We start from the raw sequence: 26943 nt of genomic DNA, 5'->3' as shown, positions 1-26943 counted from the left end.
GACTCACGACTCGCCTCCACTCCTCGGTCTGATCCGGTCCGAAGCAGCTGCCTCCCATCTCCATGAGCCCGCATGATGTTAATCGGCTAATCGAGGCTGCGGCGCTGACGGAGATTCGCCCTGACAGTATGTAAATGCGGACAACAACAGTCTAAACGTAAGATGACACAAAGGATTAGAGCTGAAGAAGGTTTCGCAGCGGGCAGAGAGGCCGGACCTGCAGATGTGGCTTCAGACAAGGATTAGGGATTTGATAAACTGTGCTTCATTACATTAAGTATGGTTGTATTTACATGAGGGCTGCAGGGGAAATTTCTATTTGCGGATTTTGAGATTGGGAATATTTTAACTCTACTGTACTCAGAGTATAAATTAATGCCTCAAGGGGTACGCGGGACAAAATAGGTTGCGAACCACTGTCCTATAGCTTTATTTCCAAAGTAGAAGAAAAGAAAAACCTTCAGGATCCTCATGGTGATGACATAGAAACACAATTAGTTTGAAACACACTGGTTTTGGAGAAGCTAAATCATCAACTGGACTGGGTTTTGGTTAAAGTTGAGGACGTTTCGCTTCCTCAATTTTACCATTTTTTATGTGAGCCTTCACAAACAAATGATTTCTGGTTATTACAATCCTTCTGATTGGTGGAGGACATAGCCAAAAACACAGCAATATTAATGGAACAGGCCACCGTTTTTCCATTCTGAGATATGCTCTTACATGGGCTTAGACGAGTTGATGCGTACCTGTCTGGTCTTTGTGCGTGCGCTCATATGCTCTGATGGCGGGAGCATAACTTTGGAACAGAAAGTGACAAAGACTTGCCGACTTTGTTTTGTTAGAAACTAGAAATTTCAAGCTTCATAACATCGCGGGGTGGTACAAAAGTTCAATCTTGCTTTGGGCGCCAAATTGGCTACAACAAGAATTCCAATTTGGGTGCAAATGGCTTTGGGAATTATGCTATGAAGCTGACAATTTTGGCAAAAATGCATGTCTTAACAACACAACAGGACCTTTGCAAAATATGTTGTATTGGTAACATGGTGTAGACGAGTAAAGCGAGGCTGCCAATCTGCGACATCACATGCTCACTCACAAAGGTAAGGCTGATCAAGTGTATACACCAGTCGGAGTATTCGAAGTTACAGCACATCTCTTTACACAATCAACAGAGAAATATACCCACTGTATTTGACTGTTTACTCTATATTTGAGAGAAAATAAAAGCAGTTTTTCCATTTAAAATCTTAGCAACATATCACCAGATGGGATTAGCTGCAAATGTCACAGAGCATCTGGTCTCTAAGTCAACTCAAAGCACTCATATTTGTCTCCAACTTTGTGCGACTAACATTTAATTAAGTGTCAAGCAACATGACAGTCTTGAAATGCCTCATCCATTCTGTACAGGAAAACATAAGGTCATTTCTTTCATTCTAGCACACTGATCTTGAATATCAGAGTTACCGTTAGATATGTCTATAACATTATCCGCGAGCTCGTCTTTGGACCCGGGTTACCATCTGCGTTTTGCCCTTGAGTGCCGCGCTTCCAAACGCCGAGCACACTTGGTTCCACTCTGTTTACTGTCCATCACAGGCTGCCCACAGGAAACGAAATCTTAACTCCGTCCCAAAGCTCTGCGGTTCTTGTTAAAATAGCTGAAAATAAATCATTCTTGGTGAACAAAGGGAGTTTTATGGAAAGAAAACTAATTACTTTACTTTATATATATCGCTCTTGGGAGGCGGATCAGCTGCACATTAGTCATATTAGTCTCTCAAAAAATAAGAAATATAATAAGCATTAGGCTTTTCCAGATGCTCAAAGTCTCTGTTCAGTTTCAGCCATTATTCATTCACTCCATACTTGGTGGTGGTGAGGTTTGTTTGTAGCCACAGCTGCACTGGGGTAGACTGAGAGACTTTCAGCACATGAAACATTCTGAGCAACAGTGGCTCAGATGGTAGAGCAGGTCGTCTTATAACCAGAAGGTTGGTGGTTCAAATCCCGACCTACTGAAGAGAAAGGAAGGAAAAGAATGGGAAAAAAGAAGGGAAAAGGGTAAAAAAAAAAAGGAAATAGAACACAAAAAGAGGGAGAGAGAATAGGGAAGACCGGGATAATTGATTCCTTATTACTGGTTATATTCAAATTTTCTTCTTTTTCCTCCTCTCTCTTTTAACACAAGCCCTCCGTCCACCAAGGCACTTCTCTTACTATTATTGACATGCACTCTCACCCACGAAAACCACACTCACACACAATCTTGTACTGCTATCTTAGTGAGGAGACTCATAGATATAATGTATTACCCAGACCCAAACCCTGAACCCTAAACCCCTAACCCTAGCCTTAATCCTAACCCTAATCTTAACCCAATTCTAACCCAAACCCTAAAACCACATCTTGACCCTCAAACAGTCCTTCAAACAAGTGAGGACCACCCAAAATGTCCTCACTTTTCAAAAATGTCTTCACATTGTTGGTTAAAAACTTAAACTGGTCCTCACAATGTCGTAAGTACAAGAACACTCACACACACACATGTTTGTAATTCTATCTTAGTGAGGACACACATGGATATAATGTATTACCCAGACCCTAGCCATGAACCCTAAACCCCTAACCCTAATCTAAAACCAATTCTAACCCTAACCCTAAAACCACATCTTGACCTTCAAACAGTCCTTCAAAGAAGTGAGGACCATCCAAAATGTCCTCAAAACTCAAACTGGTCCTCACAAAGTACAAGAACACACACACCCGCACACTTTCATGAAAAAACTAAACTATTTGCGTCTGTTGTCTTTTGATTTGTTGTTTCTGTGTCATAATGAAACAAAAAAAGGTCTTGGAGCTTGTGTCTAAATGTTTAAGACAATGATTATTAATAACATTTCATTAGTTTTATATAATAATAAAAGATAAGGAAATGTCTTAGCTCTGCCCCAAACAAAATGTGGAAATGTATTTTTTAAAAAGTCAACATTTTCAGCCCAGAAGTTTTCTTGAGACGCGTTCCGATCCTCAAAAAAACAACCATTAGTGTTCATGAGAGGTCCCTGGCCCCACTTCGATCTGGGAAGCTTTCAGATAAGAGCACACATTTGAAGTTTTTGGAGAAAGAGCACACTGCAACACTGGCCTTAAAGCATAAAAAATAATAATAAAAAAAATAGCATTTTATTTCAGTCCAGATACTTGCCTGTGCGCTTCTTCAAAGACTCCAAAACCCCCACTTTCTCCTCGCAGTGTAACATGCCAGGCCCAAAACGGCGGCAGATTAGGGTGGCTTTCACACAGCCTACTTCAAAGTCTGCATAGGGAGGGAATATAATAAGGAATATGCACTTAAGCCGGTATTAGTTTACAAGTTGTACAGCTCCAAGTGTTTGAGGTTGGTGAAACTCCACGGTATTTAGACCCGTGCCCCCTGGTAGTTCTGCATTTAGGCGCCTGCTGTGGCCAAAGCAAATAAGTGGATTTCAAAAATATAAGGCGCATTATACAGTAAGATGAATCAGGTTAGTGTAATAAAATACAAATCTGTTAAAACGCTTGAGGAGGGAGCTGCATCCTTGAATGGACTGTCTCGCTGTATAGGGAACGTCTGCTGGATGATTAGCCTTCAATCGAGTTTTGTTCTTTCAATCTCTGTTTTTAAATCTGTATTACAAAATTGCAGACACTAAGAATTCGTAAGAAGCTTTCAATTCAATCTGACGAAAAATAAAGTCATTCAATGCACTGCACACCCCAATTAAGAATCTTTGGGGTGTGCTGGAGAAGGCTCTGTGCAGTGGTCGCACTCTCCCATCACCAATGCAAGATGCTGGTGAAAAATGAATGCAACACTGGATCTTTTGACATTGCAGAAGCTTATTGAAACAATGCCAGATCAAAAGCTAAATCAAAGGTGGGCCAACAACATGTTAACCTCTAAACCCCCACATTTTCTCCAGTTTGGCTTTACCCAAATCTAAAAGCTTCATAAAAAAAGCGTCAAAACAGAGACGAAACTAAAGATGAAAATAACGCAATAAAAAAACGACAAAGAATATGATTAAAGAGTGATGAAAAAACAACAAAAAATGCAACTAAAGAGTGACCAAAAAGTATGGAAAAAAGTGATGAAAAATAAATGTAAAACACACGGGAAAAGAAATTATGAAAATACAATAAAAACGCTTCAAAAATGTGACAACAAACGGAAAAACAAAAAAGTTACAATCATTTTTGGTTGTTCTTAGCTTTCATATCAGGCATTGCACTGGCCTACATGTAAGCTCCAGTCGAGAAGCTTTTAGATTTGGGGAAAACTGGACAAAATGCTCGGTTAATGCAGGGGTTACGTGTTTAAATTGCCGACTTTTTTTTTTGGTAAAGCAGCATATTTTCCATTATACATAGCAGTGGTTCCCAACCTTTTTTTTTTTAAGTGCCCCTGTGCGTGCTGTAGTCGAGCCGCACCCCCCCAGTTCCAAAATGTGGCCCCCACAAATGAAAATCAAAAACATCAATCAAAACAAGAAAATAATTTCTAATCAGTATTTCTTTCAAACATGTGAAATTGGGGAGTTTAATGCATCTCCAGTCCTAGTGGATGATTTTAAACCATTTATTTTGCTCAAATAACATCATTTATGACCTGACCCTCTGTCCAGGGAAACCTCTGGGCCCCCCCTGCAATCCCAGGCGCCCCCAGATTGGGAATCACTGATATACAGTATGTTTACATCTGTTACTGACTCCTATTTATCTGGCTGGCTATTGAAGTCATTGAGTTCAGGACCATGGTGTCATATCGCTAAGCATTATAGGATTTGCAGTCTGCTTTTTACATAATAAACTAATGGAGACTTTAAAAGGTAAAATACTGGAGTTGTATTTGGAATTTTGAAAACATAACAGTGTGTTTACAGCAGTAACAGAGTTGTTCCACTGCTTTCTTTCTCCACTTTTAATACAGTTTTAGCAAATTTTAGTCTACGTGAAAAGTTTGCTAGCTGTACCCACAAACATGATGGATCTCCACGGTAACAGTGAATTCACAAGCGAGTAATAATTACACATGTGAGTAATATTTGAAAATGTGAAAATCCCTGACCGCATTGTAAGTGAAACTAAACGCAGGGAGAAAGCACTTGGAACTTTCTGCCATCCTCTCAAATTGGTCTAGTACAAAATGTGTGATTTATAACAGTAAATAACAAATCTGCTGTGGCACATCTATTTTGGAAATCCTTCGACTTTCCCCGCTCTCCCTAAAGGCTCCTGACACCGCTTAACACGTAGCTCGGCACATTAGCGCAGACAACGGCGGAGCGCTCAAGCTTTTGACATAAAAAGCTCTACATTTTTTAAACATACCGTCCTCTTTTTTTGTGTGTGTGTGTGGGACCTTTGGGGAAGCCGCGCATAACTTGGTAATTGGACCAGGGAAGTGCAGCTTTTCATTCCAAGACAAGCCATCAAAGGAGAAACGGATGCTGAAATATTCCGTCTCCGAGAAAGTGTGTTTCCTCACAGCAAGAAAGTCCAGAGATTGATTTCGCCGGCAGTGTGTGGTTTCTTGTCTCCTCATAATCCAAAAACATGCACTATAGGCTAAAGTCTCGCGCTTGGTCCTCGTGTCCAACCCAATTAATTATGCAAAATGATAGAAAAGGGAATGAAGTGCAATGGTGTGTGGCAGAAAGCTTATTCCTAAACTTTCCAATCTTTAGAAGTGTAACCCGTTCATAAGTAATAACGGTATAATTACACAAAATTGTCCTTTTGGTTACTTGAATTTTGTCCATACCTGGCATTTGATACACTGTGCAGACTTGGTCCTCCAGCCACTTCTTCTATGTTTTTGTTTCTTCTTCGTTGACTGTTGAGATGCCCCTGTATATATTCGGGGTTTGACCCCTGCCTCTTCCCTTTGCAATCTGATATTGGGAAAAGGTCAGTCATCTATTGTAATCCTATGTTTTAAGAGTCCTTTTGTCAGTATTTTGCACTTATTTTCTTCTGGGAACATATTTCATTTGCATTCACGTTGATATTGAGCTTCGTCAATACCCCAATGTTTTTAATTTATTCATGTGAAGTAATGCGGGGAGATGCTAATATTGTTCATTGTCTTCTCTCCTTTAGTTTGGGCTGGATCTTGTTAGCGGCACGTGTTGATTGTATTTTTGTATATATTTTCGCCAGGTATGTTGTTTTATGCCCTTTGCAAATCTGATATTGGGAAGAGTTTGGGCTGGATCTTGTTAGCGGCACGTGTTGATTGTATTTTTGTATATATTTTCGCCAGAGTAAACGGAGACCGCCTCCAAAAGTTACCGCTGTCTCGTGGCATCACAAACTGCATAAACTACACAACGCAGAAGTCCACCGGTCACAGAAGTGCACTTTGCTAGTTCTTGGTGAGGGCAAAACTTAAGCTTCTTGCCAAATTGTATGATTGAAAACCACATTAATGAACAGAGACAAATGTAGTCATCAGATATCTCATGTCAGACAATCAGGGAATGAAAAGAGACGGCCCTCACTAAAACAGGCATGTCTTACGAGATTTAAGATTTCACGGCATCGCACTGCTGTTGAAAAAGGTGATTTTGTCGATAGCTGCTGTTAGCACAACTTAAGCTGGTATTAGCATAACATCTGCACGTAGTTTATCTTCATCGTTCATCTTTCAGCTGCTGCTTTTATCTTGGCACCTCTGAAGAATTCTGAAGGAAAGAAAAGGCAGTATTTGTCCACAGCGATCTTGTCCCACAACTACCGCACTTCATGTCTAATAGTAGACGAGTAAAACCAACGTGCTGAGAAAAGCCGTCCAGACTAGGTATAATGAAGGAATGACATTTTGATAATAGATTTGAAAGTATGAATTAAAGGGACTATACAGAGTTTAAAAATGAAGTAATTTCATCTCCCTACGTGTTCCAGCAATGTCCTAAGGTGTAGAATGAGCCCAGACTGCCTAAAATCCTGCACTGTCACCAAAAAGTTGTTATTTCGGGTCCGAAGTGCCGTCATGTACGAGCTTAATATAGAAGCTGCAGTTACACGTAGGACCTGAGGTGGCAGTAGTGAGTATAAAATGGCCAACGTGCATCTAGCCCCTTTAACTTATACAAATACACACGTTTTCAGATTGGAGAGGGACATTAGAGTCACCAATCCAATGTCTTCAGAGGCAAAATGAGGATCACTGAGAGAAAAGAAAAGCAGTGTATGTTTTTAGGGTGACCAGATGTCCCAGTTTACCCGAGACAGCCCCAGTTTTGAGCCCTCTGTCCCATGTTTTTGCTAAATAACAGGACTTTCTCCTATTCCTCTACAATCCCAGCCCTTGTACCCAATCAAGTCCTACTGGTGGTGCACACCTCAAGTTAAAGCTCAATGAGTGAATTCAGGAAGTTCTGAGCTTTCAAATGAGGAATAGCATCGGGGGTGGACTGGCCATATGTCCATTCTGGAAGAGCACAGAGAGGCCACCGGTCTGGCCTTGTCTCCTTAACCTCTTACCCCCCGCCTTAACCAAGCTTTACCCAAATCTAAAAGTTTTAAAGAGAAGCATTGAAATAGCGACGAAAACAAGGATGAAAACGGAACAAAAATGTGCCGGAAAAGCAACAAAAAGGTGACGAAAACACAACAACAAAGCAATGAAAAAAAGAGATGAAAAAGTGACAAAAACACAACAAAAAAGTGACAAAAAACGTGATGAAAACACAACGACAAAGCAATGAAAAAAAGAGATGAAAAAGTGACAAAAAAGAGATGAAAATGTAGCAAAGCAATGAAAAAAAGCAACAAAAAAGCCACAAAAGCGTGACAAAAACACAACAAAAAAGTGACAAAAAACGTGACGAAAACACAACGACAAAGCAATGAAAAAAACGATAAAAAAGCAACAAAAAAAGTGATGAAAAAGCAACAAAAAACAACAGAAAATGTAGGTGTACTTTTGTAGGCCTTATAGCTTTCAAATGAGACATTACAGTGTTTTTTCCCCTGTCAAGAAGCTTGTAAAGCTGAACTGGAGAAAAGGCCCTCGGTTAAGATGCACATTTACACTGATTTGGGCCAGGCTGGTCAGTCCAGGGCCGTTTTTCTGTCCCAGTCCGCCCCTGAATGGCACACAGTGAAACTTGTGGTCTGCATGCCTCATATGCAGAAACAACTTGTGGTTATGCTGCCGTTTTAAACCACTAAGAGCAAACCCTACTGCCATTACTTACTCAACACTAGCATTTTACTCTAACACAAACTAACATGACCAGATTCTCCGGGAGGTAATATCACATCATCGCGCTGTAGTCGCACACCAGCCCGGACATGTCGCCCAGCTGCACTGGAGGACGTTTGATGACAGGCGCCTCGAGGAACGGATGCTGAAATATTCACAGGAAATGCATCTCAGTAGGAAGGAATGCTTCAGGAGAGGAGGAGGAGGCAGGAGATGGGAGGCAGAGGGTGGTTGGAGAGGGCTCCGTGCTGAGAGCAGGTGTGAATGATGAAACCGACGGAGCAGGTGGTTTGATGCTCGAGTGATTAGCAGCTTCTCAAGTTTGTCCGGAGAGAGAGAAGGCGCCTCCCGAGAGAGCTGGCCGGTTACATCACTTACAAAAGCATCAGTGCCTTTAAATCAAAATCCATGCAAATATGTTTCGTTCATTCATTTCTTCGTCAATGAGGAGTAAACACACATAGATAGTTAAAGTGGACATGTCATGCATATGGAGCTGAAAATAGGCAAGGCAAGTTCATTTGTAGAGCACAATTCATACACAAGGCAATTCAAAGTGCTTCACAGTTGCATAAATACAAGAAAGCAAATAGAATCAATAAAAACATCAACATAAAATTAATCAATTACAGTAAGAGGCAAGAGTGTAGATAAAATACTTTCAGTTATATGCCTTTTTAAGTCTTGTTTAGATTCGCTCTATCTTGAGCACTATTTTTTCTTGCTCGTTCACACAAAGTTACCTAACCTCTGTTTTTGTCGCTCCTTCTCCTTTGGACATCAACATAAAATTAATCAATTACAGTAAAAGGCAAGAGTGCAGATAAAATACTTTCAGTCATATGCACGGGCAAAAAGAACTGTTTTCAGCCTGGATTTGAACATTGTCAGAGTTGAGGCCTGTCTCACATCCTCATGAAGACTATTCCTGATTTTTGCTGCATGAAACTGAAACGCAGCCTCACCGTGTTTATTATTGACTCTGGGAACCACCGGGAGACCCCTCCTTGAAGTTCTCAGGGCCCGAGATGGTTCATACGGCTGTAACATGTCAGAGATGTACTTTGGTGCTAAACCATGAAAAGACTTGTACACAAGCAGAGCTGTTTTAAAGTCTATTCTCTGAGTGACAGGAAGCCAGTGCAGAGACCGGAGCACTGGACTAATATGGTCATATTTCCTGATCAAATAGACTTGATATTTTACATTTTCTAATTCGAAAATATGTCTCTTTAAGAATTAAATAGTAACAATGAAATACAGGCGAAAGAGCTGGGGACTGGGGCTCCTCCTGCTGGCAGCTATAGGAATAATTTAAACACATTATGGCTCAAATCGATAAAGTTGGATTATGGGCTTTAAAAATGTGGAGGACAGTTTTTGGGTTCGAACATTGACACAATTGTAATCAGTACAGAACGAGGCACTGACACCGTAGAAGAAGAAAACAGCTAAATTTAGCCGCTTTGTCCGAGGATTAACTCAAAACTCCGTGAATGTTGTGAAATGCTACTCGAGGTCTGTCTTTGACGAGGGAACAACGTTAAAACATGGTTTAAACCTCAAGGAAATGAACAGACCCGCCACAATGACTAAGTCTGTAAATAAAGAATTTAGAGATTTTGGTCTTTGTTTATCTTTCTATTCAGGGGGCAGCCGGCGGCGCATAAGAAGAAACAAAAAACAACAGTGAAACAGTGAAAAGCCATATTGCACATATGAAGCAATATAAAAGATAAGGGCGCAAAAATAAAAATGAAATTATAGATGGAGGCACTATCTCCAGGCTTTATTACCGCAGCCTCCACATGGCACCGTCCTGCTGCGCTAGAAAACAGAAAGTAGGAAATGACATATCTCTTCGTATTAATCTGCTGAACATTATTCTAGAGTTTGATAGATTAGAACTTGCAAACAGTTGTGCTAATGTGAAAGGGAAATTGGTCATAGGAAAGAGCAGCTACTTCTTGATCCATGTTTGTCCACTGTTCCCCGTGTTTTGACACAACATTTCACTTTGTCAAACACCCATTTCTGCAGCTACATCTCAAAACGGCATTTAAGTCGTGGGCCTGTGTCTCTTCTGAGAAACTAGCAGCTCATTAAAGTAATTAATCATGTAAATGTTTTAAGCCTAATTGGCCGTCACTGCATTTCTGTCCACTTGACTTGAAACAATCATTATATTTATGCGATTACGTCTTGCTAATTTCATCGGGAGGGCCGGGCCGGAGCTCACACAAATGCGCTTAGCTCAGCAGACTGACAAAAGCGGCGGTTTACAGATGCTTCGAAGGAAATATGGAGACCGGAGCTGAAGGGATTTATGCCGGGGGCCCATGTCATTTAAGGCCGGGGGTAAAAAACTGTCTATGCATCGTTAAAAAGGAGGAGAAATAACTTGAGCATCTCACGCTTCTCACACAAAACAATAAAATAGAATGTTGACCCTACTCACTGCAGGTGAATAGGGAAAAAAAAAAAAGTAGAGATATCAATTTGAAACTTTTGCTGAACATCACAGATATAAATATGAGAAAAAAATGTATTGCTTTTTTTTTTTGCATTTTATGTTTTCACCAAAAAATAAGGCATTTTGAGCATTAAAATTGCCAAAATTGCCTATATTTTGGGCAACAAAATCAAAATAATGAATTGAGCCAGATTAAATTTTATGGTTTTATTTTATTGACATATTAGTAGCTAAGATTTTTTCAGAGGGGATTTGGGATATTTTGTTTAGTTTATCAATAAACTAATCATCAGTGAAAAAATCTGTAAAAACTCAAATTTTGCCTGTTTTTTTGGATTCAAAGCTCAATAAATCAGGCTAGGAATTAGATATTAAAAAATCCCTCTGAAAAAAACTTCAAAATATTGTTAGGTCTCTGACCTAAGACAGGAAAGTTTGGAGTCTGTTGGAGCTACTATAAGGGCTCACTCGCTGCCCGTGTGCGGCTTCTCTCATTCAGAGAAAACAGGCCCTGAAGTTTTGTAGCGACTGCGCGGCCCGTTCTTCGACTTTTCCGCACCAGCGTCTCGTAGGAGGAAAAATACCATATTTGGGTGAAAGCGTCATCACGGGGCCCCTTAGCAGGACACGTGGATGTAAAATCTGTCAATATTTATGAATGAATACCCGCTTGAAAGACGGTGTTTCTGTGCAGCAGCTACTTCCGGGTTGCCCCCACCTCGCAGACAAAACATCATAAAATAAACATCATGCGGGGTGAGTTTTGTCATTTTTATACTCACATGAAAACTAAGATGCAAAGGGAGGAAAATAGATAAAAATCTCCACTTCGACCACTGCGTGAAAAATCAATACACCTGCCGTGTCTCGCCTGAAAGGGACTGGACGCAAGTTGGCCATTTTATATTCACTGCTGCCACCTCAGGCCACATGTGTAACTGCACCTTCTATATTAAGCTCGTGCATTAGAAGCAGTTGTGGTGAATAGGTCTGGGCTCATTCTACACATTAGATATGGCCTGAACATGTAGGTATAGTCGCTTTAAATATCCGTCGCCTTCATCCATAAAATATAACAACTGTCTGTGGGCCTAATATTTCTAACTACTCAGAAAAGTGAAATAAAAAACTTTCTATAAACAATAATTAGGTGGGAAAAGATATGGAGCCTGATCTTGCGTTTCTAAGCTCACACAGTAGACTAGACTTTTGTGCAGACGGGGGGCGCTCTGTGAAATCTTCAGCTGCAGACCAGGCGCAGTAATTGGTTGAACAAGGGCTGGACACAGTGCTGCCACTTCCTATGCGCTCATAACGGGCTGTGCGTCGGGCATCAAGGCTCCGAGGGGCACCGCGTTGAGGCCACTGTGATTGAATGGCACTGTACAGTATTTGCGCCGCTGGTTCATTAATATAGCCGTCAAAAAGCAACCCGCGTTCAATGAGAACGATGAGAAAGAAGAGTTATAGAAATGTGTGTCAATGCGACCGACGATGCAACACACAGAGGAATCTTTGTGCTGTGCGAGGAGACTTCACTTGGGGCCGATCATACAAATGTCGTCAATCTGTTAGCAAACTTAGGTCGCATTCACAAGCCCCTCTTGATCCGAAACCGGGCCTCGGATAGTCTGGTTCGAGTTGTTGTGGACGTGCAAACGGACTCTGATCCGGGCCAAAGAAACGAACCCTGGTCCGACTAAAAAACGTGGGTCTCGGTCCGGTCCAACCAAAACAAATGCTTAACGCAAAGACAGAACAGCGCTGACAATCACGACATTCATTACGGAATGAAAACGCATGTGCAGACGCGTTAGAGCTAGCCTGGCCTTAGCCATCCGTAAACTCCAGTCAACTATCAGCTCCCTACTTATACGTCTGGGCTTGATCCCAGTGGCCGCGTTACATCGGTTGACTTTCTACCTGCTATTCAGCGAGCGGGGGAGGCGGGTGTTGTAGGTGACGTCAAGCATTTGCACCAATTTGCCAGAGGCCAGAGAGCAAAGCCCTGATCAGATCCTTTTTTGTACCTTGCTCCACGTCTCTTTCCCTTGGACAGTCGTCATAAGTAGTTTTCGATGTCTCTGCCCGGAGCCAGTCCTGCTTGAGCCCTGGTTCAGTCCTGGTTTCATCTCATGATGAGTATCGGCTCATTTATTTCCCATTTCGTCCGTAAAAAGATCCATGCGTTCTGAGCGTAGTTACTGTCACTCTCATATTAAAAAGTGCGGAAAGAAAAACCAACAGTCACAATCTGATGCTGCTCCATTTTGTAAACAAAAGACAGAACAGGAAGTGGAGTTTAATCGACCAATCAGAGAAGTGTGTTTCTTGTTCACTGTTTTTCCTGTAGAAGGCGGCACGGTAGCACAGCGGTTAGCGCCTTCACAGCTAGAAGGTCCCGGGTTCAATTCCCACCAGGACGGGGCCTTTCTGTGTGGTTTGCATGTTCTCCCTGTGTCTGCGTAGGTTTCCTCCGGGTACTCCGGTTTCCCCTACCACTAAAAACATGTACAATAGGTGAATCCTCCAGCCAGGTGATTCTGACCATCAGCCTGGCTCCACATCATGGAGATGGGTCCCCGGGCACGGCACGGCCGTCGAGCACTGCTCCTTACGGGTTGCCCCAGCGGCATCGAAGGATGGGTTAAATGCAGAGGACAAATTTCCCTACGGGGACAATAAAGTATACAAACAAACAACAAACAAGGTTTTGCTACAGCGCCCCCACAGGCTGAAGAGGAGCTCTGCATTTAGAATGTTGGTTCTATTGACAAAAAGAGTTGTGAACGCCAGAAACTAGATCTTTTGCAGCAGACTGGTTAACTGTCTTTCAAGTAAAGAGGGTTGTACAATATACAATCTTCTTGGCAGATCATTTTGCTTCCAATAAATAAATTCTTGTAGCTATGCATCAAAAGGTCTGTTAGATTTCAGCTGCTATTGACCCATCCTCCAACCCAATCATTTTGAGCGCCTCGCTGTGTGGAGGATCAGCCTATTCATTTATAATGCAGTAGGGACAAAAAATCTGACTACTTTATAATGCAGTAGGGACAAAAATCCTCAATTTTACTGACATCACGATCAACGCCGTCAATTCAAACCATTTTATTTCACATGGACATTATTATTTCTGCAATGCCAGCCTTCCGTCAGTCCACCGCTTCGCTTTGCTTCATGATAGGGATGCACCTGTGAGGAATTTGCATCTGAACCAATTTATTCTGGCGTTGAGGTTTGGAAGCACGAGCCGAGCGGGTGATAAAGTGTTCGTGGGCGCAGCGTTTTGACTGGGACGCGCCGCACACAGAGGCGGCTTGTTATGACAGCGCCATTTTTCATAATTCCACAGTTTGATTACAGCAGCGTTTGATGGATGGAGCGGGTGCGGCAGTCGAACGCATCCCGCCGGTTCGGAGGTGCCCTGGCAGCTTGACATTAGAAAAGTGAAGAAAATTGTCCCACCGGCTTCCCCTGGCAGCAAAGAGTAAGAGACTTATACATATTCAGGCGTCACTGTTTGAAAAGTTGGCGTATGCCCATGAGAAATATGCTTTCGTGCGGTTCGCAAATAATTACTTACGTTAACTGAAAGAAAAGATTAATTTTGTGGGTATATTATTTTTTCTTGATTATGTTTCATTAAACCAAGATTGTTATGATTATGTAAACCACTGGCAGACACAGTTATTTGACAAAGGACAAGATAATATTGACTATAGCAGTGATAAATGCTATGAAACAAGTAAGTTTTCTCATTTGTAATTAATTTAGAGATTATACCTGTAAATGGATGTGCGCCATTATAACCTGGTGCTTTGTGTCTGTTTGCACCACACAGGTGGACTCTAGTCAATCATACGGAAGTCATGTGTGGATGGGGTTTGCCAACAACAACAACAAAAACAAAAAAGATTTGCTGCTCGGTCATGTGTGGAGTGAAGGAAGAACATACCCCCATAAGCTGTGTCAAGTCTTTTGGGGTGACTTGTGTCATGTGAAAAGCGCTAAACAAATAAGCTTCCTTTCCATATACGCAAAACACTTTTTTTGCAAAGCTAAATATTATCTTGCAAGGGCTTTTCCTTTTTTTTGGAAAGCACCTTTTTCACAAACAATTTAGCCCAGTTGAGGAGGTTGAAAAAAAAAGGGATGAGAAGGTGTTGGGTTTCTGCTAATTAACACATTGAGTGCCGCGCTGTTTTGGGGATTTTGCTGAAGAGTGCTAACAATCCAGATCTCTTTTCATTTGTAGCACCACTGTGTATTCTATGTTATAATAATAATAATAATACATTTTATTTGTATAGCGCTTTTCAAGACACTCAAAGACGCTTTACAGAAAACAAGAATAAAATCACACATAAAACTATCACATTAAAATAGAGGGCAATTACTCGGTATAAAAAGCCTTTTTAAAGAGGTGGGTTTTGAGTTCTCTCTTGAAGGTGGGGAGGTCAGAACAGGCACAGAGCGGTTGGGGCAGTGAGTTCCAGAGTGTGGGGGCGGCGATGGAGAAGGCTCTGTCTCCCCAGGTTCAACGCATCCCGTTATAGTAATGGACACATGCTCATTTGAAAGTGGAAACTCTAAGCTCTCCGTAGATGAAAACAGTTTAATTATACGTGCCTCGGTTCCTGAGGATTTCTAAGCTAAACAGAGGCTAGTTTTGATCAAAATCACAGATTTTGTGCTAGAAAAAATCTAGCACAAAATTCTCCACACAACCACTCTCCTGGACGCGGTCAATCTGGTTGGAAGAAAATCTGTGTCTCCACCCACTTAAATGCGCTAAGTCTGGAGTGGCAAGATCACAAAGTGCTCCTACTGAGTGCAAAATGTCACGCTATCGTCTCCGTTTTGATGCACAAGATCGGGCCTATTGTGTGTCTAATGAAACACTCTTCTTTCTGATTAACTCCTCTCCTCTCACTTTCAAGTCAATTTTCAACGACAACATTGTTGACACATTTTAAAACACTGCGTGTTGCTGCAGATCGATCACTTTTTATTGCGTGTGCATTTTAGTTTTAGCTATCGTTCTGCTTGTGAGCGAGAGAGAAGTGTCGGCTCTACAGCTTCTCTGCGCATCACCACGCCCCCTCGGACAAAAAAGAAGAAAAGAATCGCAATATGAAATGTCCAGTGTTTTGATCGGCATTTATTTCACTTCTGTTCATCACAGGGCTACCAAAATCACACTTAAAATGTATTAGAGTGTCTAGTTTCATAATAATACTAAAAAACAAACAAAAAAACAGAGTTTTTATGTTTTTGGCACTCAATGTGTTAAAACGTACCCTTCAAAAGTACAAAAGTGCATCTATACGAGCGACATGTCTCTTTTTTGTATTTTATCTGCTCAAATGAAGACCAAACTAATCTATTCTAGGCCTCATGAGAAAATAAACATATTCAAGTCAAAATTGGTTTAAATATTACTTATAAAACACATACAACTTTCTCTTGATCTTTTTGTTTTGATAAATTCAATCAAATGTAGCAGCCCTAACACTGACCCCTGTGGAATCCCCTTTAGGGCAATTAAAACTGGACATTCTATTGTATTTCTTATATGCAACTGTTTCATATAAATAGCATGTCAATAGCCACATTTTCTCAAAGCAGTTTGAACTTTGTATAATTATTCAAAGGAAGTGAAACTGGCTTTCACTTTATGCCATGAAAGTTTAACCTTTGCCATTCCACTGAAGAGCACGGTCTTTTTACACTGTGCACTTCACTCATGAATTCACATTGTGTAGGAGGACTGCGTAACAACACAGCTGACATTATAAGCAATATTTCCTCTGTTTCTTCTCCTTTATCCGGTTTAGTTTGCACATCTCAGGCCGCGCGGAGCCGACGTGGGGTAGAAAAATGGAGTCTCTGAAGAAGCTGAAACAGTGCTGTTCAATAATGTTCATCTTATCCCACAGAGCTGGGATGTTTGGCAGGCACCACGCAGCACGGAGCACGAGAGGCGGGAATGCATTATGTTCTGTCAGTGCAGACAAAAGGTGAACTGCCTTTGATGTTTAAATGTGTGGGAAACTTCAATCTGCATTTATCAGTGTCTGTATTCTTCAGAGTTGCCTATCATGTACCGCCGTGTCATTACAATTGTTTTAAGACATACACATGTGCAGCAAACCTATCTTAAAGGGCCTATTATATTATGTTAAATTAATTATTTGGAGCAAACATACAAAATGCTCTGTACGTGCTGATGTCATCAGGTGGTAATAATGAATTCTTCTTCTAAAGCACATTTTTAGTTTCCGCATATCTTCATCATGCTCACATATATTGTGGGCTGAAATCCTTATGGTGAATTCCAATGATAACATCCATATGCCCCTGTGTAAGATCAAAGTTTTGGACATAGTCTGAGGTTAAATAGTTATGGTTCTTACAGTTTGGGCACAGCTCACAAAACTATCAAATTACTTTCTAAACGTCACTTTTTTAATTGACTGCATTTTGTAAAAGTCGTGATAACCCAGTGCATAAATGCTACCTCGAACTGTCATGGCCGATTTGTGCCCGGCAGGCTGTGACTTCTCAAAGACCCCACATCTCTAAGTGCTCTCACTTTCCTGTCTGTCTCATAATGATGACTAGCGGCGCGGGGATATTATTTCACTGAATGTCAGGGCACTTTGACCATGAACCAATGTTGTTTTTGTCACTTTTTTCCCAAACCCTCCTCTTGCACTGCCATTGAAAAAAGCTTTTCGGCTCAAAACAAGCCCCACAAGACCTCCCTGAACTTCGAGACTGCTGATAGATATCGCTGAGCTAGCTGTCTGAAGTTTAATAAATGTACAATATTTCATCACTTTGGCACTCCCTTACCAACCTAAAACAAGCGTTTGGAACGGTGGATACCCACTGCTCCTAAGGAGGTTGCAACAGCGGCAAGAATTTTGCCCAAAGGAATCATTAAGATGTTCTGATCTGGCAGATGCCCTCCCTGCTCCCTGGAGCAAATGAAAACGATTTTGGGGCCAAATTGTTCTCTTTGTGACACAAGCAAAACAATTTGCGAAGAGATCTAGCCCAGGATCTTGTGTTTCAGAAAAGCCTGGGCAGGTATCTGACCCCTGATGATGACATTTTTACTTCCTTAAACACTTAAGCTCAGTCGATCGTAACCTTTTGTTCAAACTCACCTCCGACAAATCTGCTTCATTCAAAAGCCAATGACACACACATACTTTGACAGTGTTATGACTGATAAATAAATATGATCATTGGGTCTGGGGCAATAAAATAATCAGACGTGAAACATTTTAACAAAAAAGGTACAAGATGACTTATTAAAGGAACAGGCCACCATTTTTATATGGTACGTATCAACTCGTCTAAGCTCAAGTAAGAACATATCACAGTATGGAAGAACTGTGTGCCCTCAGTCATGCAAAAAGACCAAAGATGTTCGCATTTGGCCTCTCCAAGTATATTCCTATAGCTTCAAACGGGGGTGAAGTGAACAACTTTTGACCCAATCTGCTCTGCCTCATACAGTGACATAACAATGACGTCTACCTTGCCTCACCTTCACATTCCTGTATTCCTGTATTGAAATAGCCTGCCATAAATCCCGTAACACATCTTTATAGAGACTGCAGCTTTTCCCCTGGCCTTTCCTCTCCAGGCGGTCCACGCAGTAACATATCAGGGGCCATAACCGCTCTTATCTGCCATCCTGTTCCCATTTCAGCCTTATCAAACATAATTATCTCACTCTCCTAACCCGGTCCTTTTTTTCTCCACACGTGCCTATATCCTGTTATCGCATGTTGACCGGCACACACGATTCATGTCATTTATGGGATAGACCCATAGAGCGCAAACCAATATGGCTGACTTCTCGGTGCGTCTGTATGTGAGAACACGATCGCCGCCGCGGCAGCTGTGGGGATCGCCGGGGCATTAAAAAAAACACAGCGGGACGTTTAGCTGCGGATGTGGTAAAGGCTAGGATTGTGGAACACACTGTGGGTGTTTGAAGAGAAGCACTAAGGCCAGTAAGAGAGAGAGAAGTGATTATTCATGAATGATGTGGTTTCAATGAAAAGGAGTGAGGCCCTTTGCGGTGGCACAGTGGTTAAGACTCTCGACTCAGCAAGAAGGTCCTGGGATGGAGCTGGCCCTTCACAAACTTTCAAACCCTCCCCCCAGGTTTAGTTTATAATGGTGCAAATTCAGGTGGTTAATTCAATGTAATAATTCCAGGTGTAATCCTATAAGATGAGTCAACGTTTTAGGTCTACTACCGACCTTGCCTGCAAGCTAAATTTTATAGATTAGTTTGTTTGAAAGGAGACAAAGTGCAATTTCATAAAACACATGGTTAAAAGAAGCCAGAATTAGCCAAAAGCCTTAAGAATTCTTGCAGTGTTTGTGAGTTCGCAAATCCATCTTGTGCTGCTCCTGCCGATCTGTTCGCAAACTGTACCAGAAGTGGTTCTGGCCAAATGGATACCGATCAACAACTCGGCGACAACGGAAAAACATGAGTTAGGCTTCATACTGTACTTACAAACACACATAACATTTCTCAAAAACTAAATATTTAGACTTTCAGTGCTTGATCCAATCAGTGGGAAATTCTGCCTCAAAAATGTGTCCTCTCCCCGAGCGATTCAAGCTCGAGTCATCCCAGGTTGATTTCAATTACTGGCACTGTAACATCAATTTGGCTCGTGCCAGGATATCTACAACCAGATTTGGAAGCGCCTTAGACATGGAGCGAAATATTGGCTCATCTCTAAAATCTAGCTTTTTTTAAATTTATTTTTGGTTGTTGAAACTGTTTGATCAGGATTATAGTATTTTAGGTTACGCAAAAGGGCTAATTGTGCCAATGATAAAGCTTCTAGTTTAATGTATCCACTTTCATGTGATAAAACTCCACTGGTCTGAATAACAGAACAATATTTTTTTTTCTTAATCGAACTTGTTTTTGGTTTATTTTTACATCTTTGTCCGTGTCCAAAAATAACTGTTTTATCTCAGTAGACTCTAGTAGAATCTAATATAAAGGAGTCAAAGTGTGTGTACAATCTATTATTCCTCATTATAAATAGATCTTGTGTAAACTCAGTGCCGCTTAGGCAGTAGTGAGTATCATTGTAGTAAACAATAAGCCTGTATTTACTCCTTATGTGATTACTTTGAATACCATATGACATTGAGCACCTGAAACTGCCTCAGTGCCTTCCACTTCTAGCTCGGAAGGTTTCCTCAGTGTCGTGTGACAGAAATAGTCAATAATAGAACAAGGCTCCTCCAGACTTCTCAAAATCTGGGCTTGTTTTGCTGCTGCTACTACTGTACCAACAGGGGAAAGAAAAAAAAAAAACACAGTTTGAAAGTAGAAAACCTAATCCTGGTACATAAATTTTTTAGGTTTTGCCCCATCTTTAGCTCATAACACCACACAAGTTATAGCACTTTAACTTTAATAACAGAACAGCAAAATGGCCTGGAGGGGCCTTTCTGTGGGGGGTTTGCATATTCCTCTTGTGTCTGCATAGGTTTTCTAGTTTACCCCACTACAAGATACATGTACAATTCTCAGACCAGAGAATTTAAAGGTCCTTTATCATGCAAAATCGACTTTTTGAAGCTTTTGGCCATGTTGTTATGCTATTTCTTCCCCCAGAGTGGCTTTTGGCTTCATTCACGCAGTTCTCAGCTGAATAATGCTCTCTGAGCAGCTGCTCCGCCCTCTCCTGGTGAACGACTGACTTGTGACAGTTTTTTACCTCATAGTGTCAAACACTGATTTTAATTCATAAAAGAGCATTTTCATTATTTCTGTTGGAAGAAAGAAATAAAGAAAAAAAAAGAAAGAAAACAAAAGAAGTGTCCAAGGTGTCCGTGCTGCCCCTGCAGGGAAAACAAACACACCCTCTGAGCGTCTGAACAGATGTCATGTTTGCACTGAAAGTTGTGGAGAAGGAGCTCTTTCTAACCTACTCTGGACACGCCTGTTCTTTTTTCTTACCTAACGATAATGTCATGGAGAAAAGCGCGTTTGGGTACGAGAGGTGCAGGACTTTATTGAACCTTCCTAAAGAAGAGGCCGCTCGCCAGAAGTTGGCATTTCTTTCCGGGATTCAGCGACTATCAGCCAGAATAGTGTTTTTCTGTGACTGTCTCTTGATAGATGTTTGGTGAACCTTCGCCAGAATCAAAGTGGATTAACTTTTATAACCAACGCGAGTCCCATAATGTAAACACTTGATGGAGCGGCCAGGACAGAGCGGTAAGTCAATCAAAACGCGTGTTAGCCTATGTGTGTTAGCGTGTGTGTGTGCTAGCTTGTGTGTGTTAGCGTGTGTGTTAGTGTGTGTGCTAGCATGCGTGTTAGCGTGTGTGTGTTAGCGTGTGTGTGTGCTAGCTTGTGTGTGTTAGCGTGTGTGTTAGTGTGTGTGCTAGCATGCGTGTTAGTGTGTGTGTTAGCGTGTGTGCTAGCGTGTGTGTGTTAGGTATTTATGAAGCTGTGTTGCAGATGTCAACTCCTTATAACTGCATTGTGAAGTAACTTCACTTATTGCTTGGATATTTTTATTTCTTTTACTGCTAATAATGCATGGGCGGATTCGCTTGGAGAGAGGGGGCGGAGTTAACTGAATTGAAGCGTCTTGTCTTCCGGGTTTGCAAATATATTCCCAGAAAATACTTATATTTCTCACAAAAAAATAGTACTCCATTGTGGTAGAGGTACAATATATCATATGAATGCCTATAGTTTATTCTGGGATGGCTAAAATTGCAGATCATTTAATATATATTTTTAAACAGTATAGTGAGTTTATTTGTAGGACACCCAGCAGCAAAATGTTCTACACTAAAAAAAAAAGTCTCTTACCTTTTTCCTTGAAGCCCAACATTGCATCGACGCGGCGACATTGACATATATCTTCCTTTCACGGCTGACGAGAATCTGTCCAGGAAGCACAGCGCTGCTATTGTCAAATTGGGGCTGCAGTTTATAGCTCAATAATGCACTCATCACTCATGCTGTCAGGGACCATCACGTTTCCAACATTAGCTGTGCGCTTGACACTGATGCATTCAGCCTCTGCTGCACCAACTCAGAAAACAGCAGTCGGCAGCTGTCCAGCCCAAATGCCCCGGCCCTAAAACTGCATCTCTCAGATCCACGCAAACCATTTTTTACACACAGAACGTACATTTATATCACCAAACTGTGTCTGTGTATTAACCTCCAAGCTAAAAAAAAACACAATAATTCAACTGAACGTACCCAGTTGGATTGTTGTACGAGTGTGCACCAAGGTTGCTAGTGTGGAAAAAATATTCTATGAGACAGAACGCAAACAAAACACTTGCAGAAAAGTGGCGGGCATTGTGAGCCGCTTTTGTTATTTCAAAAAAAGATCCCGAACACCCATTTCATAGCCTTGTACTCCATGTATTGACAAAGCTTTGGAAATAAAAGCAGTATACAAACTTTCTGAAATCATTCCGTCTTGCCTGCATATACTAAAGGTCAAAACATACAGAAAAATAACAACATTTTCCCAGAGCGGCTTTGAGACTTTCCGTGGTTTTTGCAGCCTTCGTTCCTTCCGTAAGCTTCTCTTCACACTTTGACCCGTTCTGAAATATCATTAGGCAGAGGGGGTGCATCCTGGTATCCTTACATCAACTGCGTATAGGAGATGGCCTTTCACAGTTAAGCCATCTGCTGTGGAAATATAACCATAAATAATGCGTGCTGGGGACACTCAAGAGTTGACCTTTTCGACAAAGAATAACTCTGCAGAATGATCCTTTTTAAGATATGTTTACTGTTATTCAAGCTACATAAGCTTCCAGTATAGCGAAAATATTTCATATGAAAGTAGGGGAAGATCAAGCAGCTGTGAAATAGCATGAATATAAAACCAAGTAATAAATAATGTAATTAATGGTGCCTAACCCTAATAACTAATTTCTCAGGTTAAAACAGACTTTAACTCTGCTGGGAGTGGGACATTACTTCTGCATCTCCATGGAAATGCTGCTGCTGTGTTTTGACTACAGGTCACTAACAAATGTCAAACTTGTGAAGTAAACCAACTCCAACCCCTGATCCTGATCCTTGCTCAAGATCTGACCAGGCCTCGTCATCATTTCCAATGTACTTTAGTTTTAGTGCCACTGCTGCACTTCCCTGATGATCCGGCTCCTCACCCTTTTTTTTTTTTCACTCATAGAGAAAGAGCAGCTCTGATTGCCCTGGATTTGAAGATTTGCCATAAAACTTAAAACTCAGAGGCCGTTTTATTTACCTACGGAAAGGTTTAGAAAGCTGTTCACTTCTGTGCGAGCGTTGTGGAGACTTTCACACAGTTTGTGAAAGGTTAGTGGCGCAAAATGGCTGTCCCATCTCTGTCAGTCAGCCCCAGGGCAACTCAATCAATGAGGAATAACATCCATCCATCCATCCATCCATCCATCCATCCATCCATCCATCCATCCATCCATTTTCTTCCACTTGTCCGTTGCCGGGTCATGGAGGCAGCTGTTGGAGCTGCCCAAATCACATGGCACCAGCCCTATGGAGTCCACGGAAGGACGGCCTCGTTGTTCTGACCGGGCCTGTTGGTCTCTCATAAGGGGCTTCTGAACCGCTCTTTGTCTGACCCGTCACCAAGTACCTGTTTGTCCTGGGAGACCCTACCAGGGGCATGAAGCCCCGACAACAGAGCTCCCCGGATCATTCGAGTGCTCAAACTGAGGAATAACAACGGATATGTATTGTTATAGTGCCTCTCTGCCTGCCTTTTTGTAGTTGGCATTGGAAACCTAGTGATTGGAGATGTTCACTGCATTTTTATTTCATTCTTTTTATTGGACTGTGAATCATAAATGTGTATATCTGAGTGGCACTGATGCCGTGAGGGGCCCCCACAAGTCAAATTCCGCCCCCGGGCCCCATGACGGCTTGGCCAAGCCCTTCGTACAAAGGGACACTGTAGCCATCTGCTGTGGAAATATCCATAAATACTGCGTGACAAAAAACGGCTCGGGACACTCCTCCTTTGACCTTTTCGGACGGAGAAGAGAGCGCCGACAAAAACAAACAACTCAAGGACGCCAGCTCATTTGGTGCAGAGAGGCTTAGCAGGAATCCTCGGTCTCACATCACCAGCAGCGCAGCCAGCTCTTCAGAACAAATCAATGGCAATGGCTTTAACAGGCTAACCATAATTGGGCTGGTGGTCTGCAGTCGTGTGGTCCGTGGAAGTTTTGTAAATACCAGTTGAAATAGCTTGTGTCTGTCGAGATGAGGCTCATTGATTTTTTTTTCTCTTCCTTTCTCCGCCTTGTTTTATATTAATGCTGTGCTTGTACATGCTTCAGCGGCAGCAGCAGTGGAGACCAAAGCCGCCTGTATGGAGATGCCTCCTCAGACGGAAATGCTGGACGACTTTGAAGGCTGATTATGGCTGCATTCGTACAGAGAAAGTCTTATCTGCCAAACATTCCAGCACACATGTTTGGAACATGCAAAACAACCGTAGTCACGTTTTTATTTTTACCAGCTGAATTCACAGCAGTTCCACAAGACTAATATGTGCATCATTTGGAGTGCATGTGGTGCATTGCTTCGGTGTGGCACATTCGGGTTTGATTCATGTCATATGTTCCATTTCTAATAGTTATTCTAATTTTTTTTTTTTTTTTTTAAGTATATTTGCACAACGGTTCTACATGCATGCTAAAGTAACGGGCCGCACTTCAAAATGTGACTGCTTCAACAGAGGCTTGGACTTGCTGAAATTGTAAGAGTTTCCTAGTTTAGTAACTTTTCAGCGTAATATCCCCACTCTTTAAGTAAGAACGTAAGTAGGTTGGTTGGTTGGTTCCTTGGCTGGTTCGTTCATTCATTGGGTGGTTGGTTGGTTGGTTTGTTGGTTCATTCATTGGTTTGTTGGTTCATTCATTGGTTTGTTTGTTTATTGGTTGGTTGGTTGGTTGGTTGGTTGGTTGGTTGGTTGGTTGGTTGGTTGGTTGGTTACTTGGTTGGTTGGTTCGTTCATTCATTGGTGGTTGGTTGGTTGGTTGGTTCATTCATTGGTTTGTTTGTTGGTTGGTTGGTTGGTTGATTTGTTGGTTGGTTCGTTCATTCATTGGTCGGTTGGTTAGTTGGTTGGTTTGTTACTTGGTTGGTTTGTTGGTTGATTTGTTGGTTGGTTTGTTGATTTGTTGGTTGGTTTGTTGATTTGTTGGTTGGTTTGTTGATTTGTTGGTTGGTTGGTTCATTCATTGGTCGGTTGGTTAGTTGGTTGGTTTGTTAATTGGTTGGTTTGTTGGTTGATTTGTTGGTTGGTTTGTTGATTCATTCATTGGTTTGTTGATTCATTCATTGGTTTGTTGGTTGGTTGGTTCATAGAAATAGTTGTAGTAATAGTAGTAGTAGTAGTAGTAGAAGCAGTAGTAGTGGAAAGTGCTTTATTTATCATTATACAATTGTACAACAAAATTGTGTAGATCAGATGTTGGGTTAGTCCTGAGCCGTTGTGAGTGAGCGCCACCATTGTGGGCCAACCTGACCAGCATGTTTTTGGAGGTATAGGCCAAACCGGAGTAATGCCTTCAGTGCTACTCTGAAACAGTGCACTGCCTCCTCCGTTTGTCCCTCAGAGCATGGTGTCCCGCACTGGTCCTCAGCTCCTCCACCCCCTTCCTCTTCTCATCTTCATCTTTGTCCTCCTCATTCTCCCCTGGCTCTTCTTCACCTGGGGGTCACCTATGAAACCTTTAAATGTACAGATCAGGGTTTCCGTTAGCCGGCTGTAGCCGGCTTTTGGCCGGTTTGAAAAGCAAATGGCCGGTAAAAATAATTTCCATCGGCCAAATTGGCCGACAGTAAAAAAGTGAGAAAAAATATAAAAAATATAAAAATATATTAAACATGTCACCTAAGTCAGTGACTAACATAACAAAGTGTTTTCGAGACAGGCCTAAATATTAAAAAAGGTTCAATATTTCTATCAAAAAAGTTTAGATTTACGCCTTTAGCCCGTTTTACAAAGCGCAGTCGAAGCACCATCATCGCTGTCTGGATATGTAACGCTTTTTCTTCGTGCTTCGTCACATTTTCCAAGAAAACTGCAAACTACAGGTACATTTACTTTCATATAAGTGTGTTAAGAACTCAGCAGCTAATACGTTTGATTAGGATATTCTTGAAACGCGCGTGTGTTCAGTCAGCTTGACGCGCTGTCCCGCAGCGGCTCTTCCTGGGAGAGTGGCCGGGTTTGGAGGCGCTTCCCTCGGTCAGTCTGCGCAGACGCCTCGGCTCAGTTACCGGTGTTCGGAGCCGCTCTACAGCGCGGCAGAGCTGGGTCCGTTTTGAATCACTCGAGACTGACTTTTGTGACTTTAGTGCTGTCGATTTGTCTCTCCACAATATTTCCGTGGTGAGGGATTTAATCACTATTTTACACCTGAAGCCACGTAAAAGCGCGGAAGGGCATCTACAGCCCAGCCCTCGCTGAGCAGCTGGTCAGACCTGGATAAGGACAGCGTGAGGGTCGTAGATATCGGCTTCTTTCTGTCTGAGTTGATGTGCATATGAGCGGTGTATATCCGCGCTACACCTGCTGCTCCACCGTCTCCACGCGCACAACTTCATGTTTGGATTTTCGCTGTTGCTACATTTTTCTCACGTCAGTCTTTTATTAGAAATAGCCGTGTTTTGGGACCCACTAAAGCACTTGTATTGCTCTGTCTAAATGTAGATTGTTGATGATAATAAGCCACGTTCATTATGTATATATTTTTTAATGGCCGGTAATTCTTGCGAATGGCCGACATTTTACGACCCAGCCGGCCAAAGTGGCCGACAAAAAAAAAGTCTAGCGGAACCTCTGGTACAGATGCATGTATTCCCTAAAAACAAACTAAGAAAAAGAAACATTACAACGAGCTACAAATGGCTTTTTGGTTTGCCAGTTTTCATTGACTAGTCGAAAATGTTACTTTTAAAAATGAAACTCTCTCTCTCTCTCTGACTATATTGTTTTTCAGAGCAGTCGGGGTATGAAAGCATGTTGACGAACAAATGTGCACGGTGCGCTCTTAATAAACAAGTTCGAAGTGATGATCAAAGGATGAGGAAAAAGGCTGCTGTAGGAAAAAGCCCTGTTCACAATTATGACATTTCTGCCTGTTG

The sequence above is a fragment of the Gobius niger genome (genome assembly GCF_951799975.1).
Source record: "Gobius niger genome assembly, chromosome: 18".
In the NCBI taxonomy this organism is placed as follows: domain Eukaryota; kingdom Metazoa; phylum Chordata; class Actinopteri; order Gobiiformes; family Gobiidae; genus Gobius; species Gobius niger.
Note: the sequence above shows the minus strand (reverse complement) of the source record.